Here is a 13,745-nt window from a genome sequence, read left to right on the forward strand (position 1 = left end):
GGCTACCTTGAATAAATGTAAACTATTTCCTTTAATCCACTAAGTAATCCGCACTCTCCCTGCTTGAGAATAATGCTTATTTAATATAAATTACTCACTTCTGATGATCGCCAAGGTAAAATGAATAAAATCTCCCTGAATGTAGGCAGTAGGAAACAACACCATCCCTCTCTGAGCAGTAGAAAAGAACACCATCCCTCTTTAGAGATCCTTCAACATGGCCCACCTCTATTTTCAACTTCATTTTCTGCAATTTCAAGCCCCAATTTAATCAACCTTAGGCAGTATGCAATAATATGTTAATGTCTCATTTTGTCTGCATTGATCTCTCTAGTAAAGAGAGCTGATATTAAGAGGCTATATTCAGATGCATGCCTATTATTTCTAGTTCCCATTCAAGAGTTTCGTCATTAGAGCTATTATCTTAATTTTACCTAGAATAGCTGTTCATTGTCTCTAGGAATCTGGTTTCTTTTCCACTCCCCTTTCAGTGGGAGTGACACAAATCTAATCTCAGTCAATTCAGGGGTTTCCTCCAAAGCACATTTTTAAGACCGAAGGTTCTTAAATATCACCAAGGAGATGAAAATGGGAAAAATCTGATCCTGAAGTTCCTCTGTCCTGAATTTTTCTCATCAGCAGATCGGCTGCTTGTGGCCCATTGTTTAGGACATGGGGATTATTTTGCTCCATTATCACTCCACTGGGGCACAATGATGGCACCTCCCTCTGAGGCCGCTGGGGCATCACCTGCCCAGACTCACCATGATTCTATTTCCTGTCACACCAGGAACAAACTTGCCAGCAGGGCTGCAAACACTTTTATTCCTGTCTTCAGAGTGTGTGTAAAAGATAGGAAGACATTTGGATTTCTCTCTTGCCCTACTCAGGATTAGTTAGAAGCCACTTTAAGTCACTTAGTTTTTGCAGCATTCATTCATCCAAAAATATCTGTTGAATGCATACTATATGCCAAGCACTACACAACGCAGTATGTTCCTGATGACCTAAAGATGTGCTCACCTCTCCCTGGCAGACAGGGCAACTATGAGAGACTTGGCTAGGCATCTTTCTCTGAACATTTCAAGAAGGGCTATAAGCTTAAAAGCCAGGTGCAAGGTGAGGGTTATCTGGATGACCGTTTGCAGAACTAGACTAGAGTCTCAATTCCACTGATAATGTTAAATTCTTTGTAAGAGGAAGACTTCTTTATCACCTACCTTTGTGTTTCTCCCCCCGCCACCCCCCACCATGATACCTAGCACCGTTTTTCCTGCATGTGGCAAATAATCAATAAAAAGGTTTTAAATGAGTATAACTGAATATTTTATATACCACTCTATTTTCATAAAATTTTAAATATGCCATGCATTTTACTAGAGCAAGATAAAGCTCAGAAATCTAGCTTTGTGCCATATCTACTGTTTCAAGATAATCAACCTCTTGGTTTTGACAAGTGTTTTAATAATTATAGCCTAAAGATGCTGAGGCAGCTTCCAAAACTAACAAATGCATTATGACTATTTTTAAAAAATCAAAGCTTTTTGAATGGGACGCCTAAAGAGAAAGTAACTTTTCCCTGAAGGAAGTAATTGTCCTATCACGAAAAACAATTACCGTTAAATGCTGAATTGAATTAACCAGTAAAGAAATACCTTAATCTGCAGTTAGTAATCCTCATGCAGCCCTTGTGGAATTCCAATTGCCATTATTTTTGTGACTCCCCCCCAAATCTGCAAATACTCAAGAGCCACTTTGTCTTCTGGAACAAAGCTATTGCTTAAAGTTATTGTGGATTTTAAGACAAAGTTCAGGATCAAAAACTAAAGGTGAGAACAGGATTTCTATGATGTATTACCTAGAATTGTTTGCTTCAGCCAACCTGGTTCCTGGTAATAGATTCTGAAAAGCATAGTAAAATTAATGCTTTTGAACAAGTAAAGGGCTTTAAATTTTCACGTAGCTCTGTTATTTTCTTTTAAAAAAGACACAGAAATTAATAGTTCTAAAGTAGAACTTGAACTCTTCCATGTGAACTTGTGGAGTGTTTTCTTTTAATCTTTGACTTTTTCTCCTCGATATAGAGTGAAACTAGATAGGATGAGAATTCTGGCTCATTGATTCTAGTTAAATAAGACATTACTGCAGTTTGAAAACTGAATGAGTCGTTTTGCTCAGCACAAGTCAGTAGCCATCCAGCCAATGGAATACTATGAAAAAATGATCTATCGTGGCCCTTTACATGTTTTATTTTATTTGGTCTGATGCTTATTTTATACCTGATGGAGAGAAGGATGAGGAGTTTTGCAAGCAATGTATGTAGCAATGAATGGAACGGCATCGTTCTACTTCCTCTTATTTTTCATTATCCTGTCATCTCTTCCTTTGGTGAATTTACGTCCTTCTACTGTATTCCACAGATGATTTTTAAGAAATAAAATGTCAAAACAAAGACTCTTTTTTGTTGAACAATTTGTAGAACAATTAAGGTAGTACTATCAGGGACTGTAAGGAAAGGTGAGATCTTTAAAATAAATAAATAAATATATATATATATATATATGTAAAGTATTATTGGTACTTTGGCCTCATAGTTTCATAACAGTGAAGGAATGAAGGAAATGTTCTAACATGAGAATTTAAATATTATTTTTAAAACACAAAGAAAGCTTACTGGATTATCACAGTTCTGAGGGGAAAATACATCTCTCCTTTTGCTTAAATGAAATAGAAAAGATGACACATTCACAGAAAGGTAGACAAGATGAAAAGGCAGAGGGCTATGTACCAGATGAAGGAAAAAAATAAAGCCCCAGGAAAACAACTAAATGAAGTGGAGATAGGCACCCTTCCAGAAAAAGAATTCAGAATAATGATAGTGAAGATGATCCAGGACCTCAGAAAAAGAATGGAGGCAAAGATCGAGAAGATGCAACAAATGTTTAACAAAGACCTAGAAGAATTAAAGAACAAACAAACAGAGGTGAATACAATACCTGAAATGAAAACTACACTAGAAGGAATCAAAAGCAGAATAACTGAGGCAGAAGAATGGATAAGTGACCTGGAAGACAGAATGGTGGAATTCACTGCCACAGAACAGAATAAAGAAAAAAGAATGAAAAGAAATGAAGACAGCCTAAGAGACCTCTGGGACAACATTAAACGCAACAACATTCACATTATAGGGGTCCAAAAGGAGAAGAGAGAGAGAAAGGACCCGAGAAAATATTTGAAGAGATTATAGTCGAAAACATCCCTAACATGGGAAAGGAAATAGCCACCCAAGTCCAGGAAGCACAGAGAGTCCCAGGCAGGATAAACCCAAGGAGAAACACACCGAGACACATAGTAATCAAACTGACAAAAATTAAAGATGAAGAAAAATTGTTGAAAGCAACAAGGGAAAAACAACAAATAACATACAAGGGAACTCCCATAAGGTTAACAGCTGATTTCTCAGCAGAAACTCTACAAGCTAGAAGGGAGTGGCATGATATACTTAAAGTGATGAAAGGGAAGAACCTACAACCAAGATTACTCTACCCAGCAAGGATCTCATTCAGATTCAACTGAGAAATCAAAAGCTTTGGAGACAAGCAAAAGCTAAGAGAATTCAGCTCCACCAAACCAGCTCTACAACAAATGCTAAAGCAACTTCTCTAAGTGGGAAACACAAGAGAAGAAAAGGACCTACAAAAACAAACCCAAGACAATTAAGAAAATGGTCATAGGAACATACATATCCATAATTACCTTAAACGTGAATGGATTAAATGCTCCAACCAAAAGACACAGGCTTGCTGAATGGATACAAAAACAAGACCCATCTATATGCTGTCTACAAGAGACCCACTTCAGACCTAGGGACACATTCAGACTGAAAGTGAGCGGATGGAAAAAGATATTCCATGCAAATGGAAATCAAAAGAAAGCTGGAGTAGCAATACTCATATCACGTAAAATGGACTTTAAAATAAAGAATGTGGGGCTTCCCTCGTGGCTCAGTGCTTAAGAATCCGCCTGCCAATGCAGGGGACATGGGTTCAAGCCCTGGTCCAGGAAGATCCCACATGCCGTGGAGCAACTAAGCCCACGTGCCACAACTACTTACCCTGTGCTCTAGAGCCCACGAGCCACAACTACTGAGCCCACATGCCACAACTACTGAAGCCCATGCGCCTAGAGCCCGTGCTCTGCAACAAGAGAAGCCACCGCAATGAGAAGCCCGCAGGCACCGCAATGAACTGTAGCCCCTGCCTGCCAAAATTAGAGAGAGCCCGAGCGCAGCACCGAAGACACAATGCAGCCAAAAATAAATAAATAAATAAAAAGAAAGAAAGAAAGAATGTTACAAGAGACAAGGAAGGGCACTACATAATGATCAAGGGATCAATCCAAGAAGAAGATGTAACAATTATAAATATATATGCACCCAACATAGGAGCACCTCAATACATAAGGCTACTGCTAACAGCTATAAAAGAGGATATCGACAGTAACACAGTAATAGTGGGGGACTTAAACACCTCACTTACACCAATGGACAGATCATCCAAAGTGAAAATAAATAAGGAAACAGAAGCTTTAAATGACACAACAGACCAGGTAGATTTAATTGATATTTATAGGACATTCCATCCAAAAACAGCAGATTACACTTTCTTCTCAAGTGCACACGGAACATTCTCCAGGATAGATCACATCTTGGGTCACCAATCAAGCCACAGTAAATGTAGGAAAATTGAAATCATATCAAGCATCTTTTCTGACCACAACGCTATGAGATTAGAAGTGAATTACAGGGGAAAAAAACGTAGAAAACACAGACACATGGAGGCTAAACAAGACGTTACTAAATAACCAAAAGATCACTGAAGAAATCAAAGAGGAAATCAAAAAATACATAGAGACAAATGACAATGAAAACACGATGATCCAAAACCTATGGGATGCAGCAAAAGCAGTTCTAAGAGGGAAGTTTATAGCTATACAAGGCTACCTCAAGAAACAAGAAAAATCTCAAATAAACAATCTAACCTTACACCTAAAGGAACTAGAGAAAGAAGAACAAACAAAACCCAAAGTTAGCAGAAGGGAAGAAATCATAAAGATCAGAGCAGAAATAAATGAAATAGAAACAAAGACAATAATAACAAAGATCAATAAAACTAAAAACTGATTCTTTGAGAAGATAAACAAAATTGATAAACCATTAGCCAGGCTCATCAAGAAAAAAAGGGAGAAGACTCAAATCAATAAAATTAGAAATGAAAAAGGAGAAGTTACAGCAGACAACGCAGAAATACAAAGCATCCTAAGAGACTACTACAGGCAACTCTATGCCAATAAAATGGACAACCTGGAAGAAATGGACAAAATCTTAGAAAGGGATAACCTTCCAAGACTGAACCAGGAAGAAACAGAAAATAGGAACAGACCAATCACAAGTAATGAAGTTGAAACTGTGATGAAAAATCTTCCAACAAACAGAAGCCCAAGACCAGATGGCTTCACAGGTGAATTCTATCAAACATTTAGAGAGGAGCTAACACCCATCCTTCTTAAACTCTTCCAAAAAATTGCAGAGGAAGGAACACTCCCAAACTCATCCTATGAGGCCACCTTCACCCTGATGCCAAAACCAGACAAAGATACTACAGAGAAAGAAAATTATAGACCAATATCACTGATGAATATAGATGCAAAAATCCTCAACAAAATACTAGCAAACAGAATCCAACAACACATTAAAAGGATCATACACCGTGATCAAGTGGGATTTATCCCAGAGATGCAAGGATTCTTCAATATACGTAAATCACTCAATGTGATAAACCATATTAACAAATCGAAGAATAAAAACCATATGATCATCTCAATAGATGGAGAAAAAGCTTTTGACAAAATTCAACACCGATTTATGATAAAAACCCTCCAGAAAGTGGGCATAGAGGGAACCTACCTCAACATAATAAAGGCCATATATGACAAACCCACAACAAACATCATTCTCAATGGTGAAAAACTGAAAGCATTTCCTCTAAGATCAGGAACAAGACAAGGATGTCCACTCTCCCCACTATTACTCAATATAGTTTTGGAAGTCCTAGCCACGGCAATCAGAGAAGAAAGAAATTAAAGGAATCCAAATTGGAAAAGAAGAAGTAAAACTGTCACTGTTTGTAGATGACATGATACTATACATAGAGAATCCTAAAGACGCCACCAGAAAACTACTAGAGCTAATCAATGAATGTGGTAAAGTTGCAGGATACAAAATTAATGCACAGAAATCTCTTGCATTTGATACACTAGTGATGAAAAATATGAAAGAGAAATTAAGAAACACTCCCATTTACCATTGCAACAAAAAGAATAAAATACCTAGGAATAAAACTACCCAGGGAGACAAAAGACCTGTATGCAGAAAACTATAAGACACTGATGAAAGAAATTAAAGATGACGCAAACAGAAGGAGAGATATACCACGTTCTTGGATTGGAAGAATCAACATTGTGAAAATGACCATACTACCCAAAGCAATCTACAGATTCAATGCAATCCCTCTCAAATTACCAATGGCATTTTTTACAGAACTAGAACAAAAAATCTTAAAATTTGTATGGAGACACAAAAGACCCCGAATAGCCAAAGCAGTCTTGAGTGAAAAAAATGGAGCTGGAGGAATCAGACTCCCTGACTTCAGACTATACTACAAAGCGACAGTAATCAAGACAATATGGTACTGGCACAAAAACAGAAACATAGATCAATGAAACACTATAGAAAGCCCAGAGATAAACCCACGCACCTATGGTCAACTAATCTATGACAAAGGAGGCAAGGATATACAATGGAGAAAAGACAGTCTCTTCAATAAACGGTGCTGGGAAAACTGGACAGCTACATGTAAAAGAATGAAATTAGAACACTCCCTAACACCATACACAAAAATAAACTCAAAATGGATTAGAGACCTAAATGTAAGACCGGACACTATAAAACTCTTAGAGGAAAACATAGGAAGAACACCCTTTGACATAAATCACAGCAAGATCTGTTTTGATCCACCTCCTAGAGTAATGGAAATAAAAACAAAAATAAACAAATGGGGCCTAATGAAACTTCGAAGTTTTGCACAGCAAAGGAAACCATTAACAAGACGAAAAGACAACCCTCAGAATGGGAGAAAATATTCAGAAACGATGCAACAGACAAAGGATTAATCTCCAAAATATATAAACAGCTCATGCCGCTCAATATTAAAAAAACAAACAACCCAATCAAAAAATGGGCAGAAGACCTAAATAGACATTTCTCCAAAGAAGACATACAGATGACCAACAGGCACATGAAAAGCTGTTCAACATCACTAATTATTAGAGAAATGCAAATCACAACTACAATGAGGTATCACCTCACACCAGTTAGAATGGGCATCATCAGAAAATCTACAAACAACAAATGCTGGAGCGGGTGTGGAGAAAAGGGAACCCTCTTGCACTGTTGGTGGGAATGTAAATTGATACAGCCACTATGGAGAACAGTATGGAGGTTCCTTAAAAAACTAAAAATAGAATTACCATATGATCCAGCAATCCCACTACTAGGCATATACCCAGAGAAAACCATAATTCAAAAAGACACATGCACCCCAATGTTCATTGCAGCACTATTTATAATAGCCAGGTCATGGAAGCAACCTAAGCCCATCGACAGACGAATGGGTAAAGAAGATGTGTATATTCCACATATACAATGGAATATCAGCCATAAAAAGGAACAAAATTGGGTCATTTGTTGAGATGTGGATGGATCTAGAGACTGTTACACAGAGTGAAGTAAGTCAGAAAGAGAAAAACAAGTATCGTATATTAACGCATGTATGTGGAAACTAGAATAATGGTACAGATGAACCGGTTTGCAGGGCAGAAATTGAGGCACAGATGTAGAAAACAAATGTGTGGACACCAAGGGGGGAAAGTAGTGGGGTGGTGGTGGTGGTGGTGTGATGAATTGGGCGATTGGGATTGACATGTATACACTGATGTGTATAAAACTGATGACTAATAAGGACCTGCTGTATTAAAAAAAAATTAATTTAATTTTAAAAAAAGACATACAAAAGATAATTAAATAACCTTCAATTAATTTAGTTAAACAGAACCTATTCCTTGAACACATAAGTAAAATTAAGATTCAGATTTCCTTCTTGCAAAATATACAAAGAAGTATAAAATTAATAGAAAATTTTATAGTTTGGTAAAATAAATACACATGCAAAGATATTCAGTATTTTTGGCTTGAACACTGTAGTGCTAGCTCACATTGGCCTGTTTCAGCAATGTTCTTAGCTTTCTAAGGTCCTATTTTACAGGATTGCAAATACCGTTTAAGAAATTTGAACCTATTGGCCATTCACACCATGGTGCTTTCATTGGACCCACACCCAGCTAAAATAGTCTCCACCAAACAGGAGCTTGAGCTTGGGTAAAAGGAAGAAGAAATTTTGCAACCTGCTTTGCAGCCCCATGCAGCCACTTTGAATCTGAGGGTAGAGTTCAAAGGGAGATGGGAGGAGGTGGAGACTAAGGAACAAATCTGGCATTTTGCTCAGAGCCCCAGTGGTGACCACTAGGTGATGGGAAACTATTTCTCTGCAGTGCTTTTAGACATTTTTGGTAGGGTGCCGTTTTTAAGTTATTGATCCATAATTTTCTCTTGACGTCCGTGGCACACACTCTTCTGGTTTTCCTCCTACTTTACTGGCTTCCCCTTCTCCGTGTCCTTTGCTAGTTCCTTCTCTAACCTAAATACTGAATATCTCATGGTTCATTCAGTCTTAGGTTTTGTTTCTTCTTCTACTTTTTTCCTAGTTAGGCTCATCCAGAACCCTGGCTTTATATACCATCTATAAGCCAATGCCTCCCAAAATATGTGTCCAGTCCCAGAGTCTCACCTTCAAATCCTAACTCCTATTCGAGATGCCCACCAGATATCTTCACAATGAATAAACTGAAAAGCATTTCAAACTTAACACATTCAAAATAGAACCAATGGCTTTCTCCCTCACTCTGTCTCCCTCCTGGTCTTTCCCGTTTCAGTTAATGGCCCCACCATCCACCCAGATGCTCAAGACACAGACATCTAATCCATTGGCATTTCCTATTGGTTCTACCTCTATAATATGACCATGCTGTTGTCTGCCACCTGGACTACTGCAGTAGTCTCCTGAGTGGCCTGCCCTCTTCCTCCCTGGCCCCCTTCCAACACTGTATTCACAGAATAGTGAGAGGCTTCTTCAAAAATGTACACCAGGTCAAATCACCTCCTTTGATCACATTCTACAGTGACTCCCCAGAGCACTTAGAGTCTGAGCTCCTTCCCTAACATGGCCTCCGTGGTCTTACTCCTGCTTCCACTCCAACCTCGTCTCATTTCACAATTGCTCTGCAGAATCGTTCCAGACACATTAGCCTCAAACATGTCAATCTGTTCCCCATTCAAGGTACTTGCACTGTGCGCTCTGTCTTCCTAGAATACTTCTTCCTAGACTTTTACATGGTTAGGGTGTTCTCATTCTTCAAGTCTTAGCTCAAACCTGACCACAGAGAAGTTTCCCTGACTTTCTTCACTCTATAATAGTTGGCTCCTGCCACACCACATGGTTATTCTTGATATACTACTCTGTTTGTTTTCTACATACAAATAATTGAAAATTGGAACGATCTTTATTTGTTTTATTTTCTGCTTTCTAGTTTTTTCACAGAATGTGAGCTCCTTCAAGGCACATACTTCATCAAGCAAGAGACACTTTGCAAGCCAAGTTATCCCATAGAAGTATTTCAAGAAATAATTAGCTCATGGTGGCACATGTTTTGTATTGCTGAAAACTATATCCAGTTCTCCTATCGCAGTATCTGGCACAAGTTTGGTATTCAGTGAATATTGTTTCAATAAATGAATGACAATGAATAGAATAACAGAAAGATGGAAGGAAGAAAACAGCCTTCAGTCTTCAGATGTCTGGTTCAGGAAAATCTAGTCTCTTGTAATTGAGCCCAGTGTCCCTTCCTTCACCCCTACTCGCATCCCTCCAATCCTGGAAGAAGGAAACAATGAGAGAGAAGAACAAAGTGGAAGAATTAATATTATTGTCTTCTTTCTAGTGAAAGTCGATCTTTTCTACTACCACAGGATCACTGCCCTTTGTCTCCTCCCTCTGGATCGTAAAAGGGTCCCCTGGGATCCCTGTATCAAAAGAAACTCCAGAACTTGTCTTGCAAAAAAGCTGGGGGTCCTCTTTATTTAGTACAACTTTTTTGAGAAATAGAAAGAATATTACCACATAGTTTCAGTTTCTACTTCCTTTTGAGCAACATTTCCAAGTAATTCAACAAAGCTATTTATTTTACAAAGAAAAATATCACTCATGAATTTTACTCTCTACTTTTATTAAAAATTTTAAATAGAAATAGATGAATTATCCAATTCATCTCTAATTAAATTGGATAATAAGGCCCCCAAAGGATCATTTGTCACAAAGTCTTATAATCAAGATCTGAAAATATTGCATAATGATAACCATCCACCATAGAAATGGGCTATCAGTTCGTTGATAATATTCTCAGATGAATTTCGTTGCTATAATTCCCTTTGGGTAATTCAATAGTAAACCTGTATCTCAAAACCAAAACTAGAAATGGCAATACAACTTAGATTAGCTCATTTGAAAAACAAGGGGAAAACATATTTAATAAAAAGAAATTCACAGTTGGTCTGGTAATTTCAAGGTACTATAGCAAAATAGCCATAAGCATATTTTATTTCTCATATACACTTATCAAATTTTGAATGGTCTTGTTTACTTCCCTGTGTGAGCTAGCTGTATGTAGGATGTAAGTTAAGCACTAATACTTCCATCTTAAAATCTTTTTAAAAACTTTTCCACTTAGACAATTAGCTAATTCAACAGCTAGTAGGTACATGGTGGGAACCCAGGAGATACGTGTTAATGACTTTGATTCTGCAAGTATCTATTGTGCATACCCTATGTGTAGGGCGATTCACTCAGTGCTGGAGAATACAATGGGAACTAAGAGAAGGGCCAGTAAAGCTCAGTGGCTGACAGGATGGACTTTGGAAATATGGCCCTGAGTTCAAATCCTGAGTCTATCACTTGGTAACTGAATAATATTGGCAAGTTATCTTACCTCTCTAAGCCTCACTTATCTATCTCATCTGTAAAACTAAAAGTATCACTTGCCTCCTGGGATGGTTTTAAGAAATAAATGAAGTCACATATGTAAAGGGATTACCACAGTGACTGACACATCTTAAATGCTCAAAAATGCTTCTTGTTGCCATTGTAATGATTGGTATTACATGGTCCCTGGCTCCCTGAGAGCCTAGGATTTAAAGAGAGAAATAAGCATGTATGTGATTATCACATAGTGGAACGAAAAGCACACCATCTGTGTTTGTCCATAAATGAGTCAACCCAAGGCTCTAAGTTTATAAACTACTCTTTTATTTACTAGATGATATTTTGCCACACAATAAAATGTCAGTTCTGTCTACACATAGAAATCAGGTGTAGTGTTGTCTTGGATTAGTATGAACAATCTGATTTTCTGAGTATGGAATTTAATCTGCTCAGTCTATGAGTTAAAAGATGATTATTCTTCCTTTCCCTTAAAAAAATTCAGATAGATAATGCTGCTTTGCCAACAATCTTCTATATGCTCTTATAAAATTATGAAAAGATATCATATAATTCTTAAATAAGAAATATTATTATTAAAGTCCAACCTCCATTTTTATCCTCAGCATCCAAAAGGATTGTAAAACGTCAGTACTACAAGAACAAATGAAATAAGTGGCATTGCTAAATTAAAAAGAACATAGACTGAATTTTTTTAAAGAAGCATTTTGGGTGTGAGTCATACCTCTCCAAGCCCTGGTAATGAGCAAATTCTTTTTCTCAAGATTTCCCTCAAACTAGGCCTTTTTGTCCAATTGTAAAATTATCTGGATAATTCAGTTCAGCAAACATCTATAAAATATTTCTTACATGTTAAGCACCATGGATGCCCAGAGCTGAATAAAACACAGTTCTTTCACTGAAATACTTGTCATGCTAATGGTGAAGACAAACAAGTAAACTACTTCTCCATTTATTCTAAAATGTTGATTATTTACTCACATTTATCATCTCTAAAATCGAAATGCATCTTTCAGTCAACAGCAATTTATAACTCCTATCAGCCAGGTGACATTCATGATGTGGTTGCCATTGTGTATTCATGATGTATTGCCTGCATATGCATCTTAGTTATCTGCATAACAAATTACCCCAAAACTTAGTGGCTGAAAACAGCAATGTTTATTACATGAAATATTTTGTAGATCAGGAGATCAGGCATGGCTCAGCTGAGTCCTCTGACTCCAGAACTCTCAGAAGCTGCAATCAAGGTATCTTCTGGGGCTATAACTGTCTTAAGGCTCAACAGGGGGTGGATCTGCTTTCAAGCTGACTCAGGTGATTGTTGACTGGATTTAGTTTCCCATGGGCTATTCAAGTGAGGTCTTGGTTCCTCATGAGCCATTGGCCAGAGACTTCCCTTGGTTCCTTGCCTAGTGGTCTCCAGATTGGGCAGCCCATGACATGACAGATGGCTTTACTAGAGTGAGAAAGCAAGAGGGAGAGAGGGAGAGACAGAGTCAGATAACCAGAAAGAAGTTGGTCTTTTGTAACCTAATTTCACAAGTGTCATCCCAACGCTTTGCTGAATTCTGTTCATGAGAAGCAAGTCACTAGGTCCAGCCCATACTCAGTGGGAGGAGACTATACAAGGGTGTGAATACCAGGAGGTGAAGATCACTGGGAGCCATTTTAGAAGTTGTCTGCCACATTGCCTGTGATTATGGAATTTAGTTTATTCCTAGGGGTATGACTGGCCACAGCAATCCCTTGACATTTCAGTCCACAAACCATTTTTAAGGACAATGTGAGGAAGGAAGATGAATCCTAGTTTTCTGAAAATGGTTTATTAGCACCTTTTGGTAGCAGAATGGATGTCAGGGGCTTGGGAGAAAATTCAGAGATAACTGGTAGAGCACACTTTAAAGAAATGCTTCAGCAACAATGCTGTTCTGCGTATGTTCTCTTCTAGGAGTTTTAGGTGTCATGTCTTATATTTAAGTCTTTAAGCCATTTTGAGTTTATTTTTGTGTATGGCATGAGGGTGTGTTTTAACTTTGTTGATTTACATGCAGCTGTCCAACTTTCCCAATACCACTTGCTAAAGAGACTGTCTTCTCCATTGTATATTCTTGCTTCCTTTGTTGAAGATTAATTGACTGTAGGTGTGTGGGTTTATTTCTGGGCTCTCTATTCTCTCTGTTCTGTTCCATTGATCCATAAGTCTGTTTTTGTGCCAATACCGTGCTGTTTTGATTACTGTAGCTTTGTAGTATTGTCTGAAGTCTGGGAGGGTTGTGCCTTCAGCTTTGTTCTTTTTCCTCAGGATTGGTTTGGCATTTCTGGGTCTTTTATGGTTCTGTATAAACTGGGATTATTTGTTCTAGTTCTGTGAAAAATGTCCTGGGTAATTTGATAGGGATTGCGTTAAATCTGTGGATTGCTTTGGGTAGTATAGCATCAAAGCTGTTGCTGGGACAATACTATGTGGGGAAAGGTGAACATCAATGCTTCTGAATAGCAAATGATTTAGAAAAT

This window comes from Orcinus orca, chromosome X, assembly GCF_937001465.1.
Source record: "Orcinus orca chromosome X, mOrcOrc1.1, whole genome shotgun sequence".
Classification (NCBI taxonomy): domain Eukaryota; kingdom Metazoa; phylum Chordata; class Mammalia; order Artiodactyla; family Delphinidae; genus Orcinus; species Orcinus orca.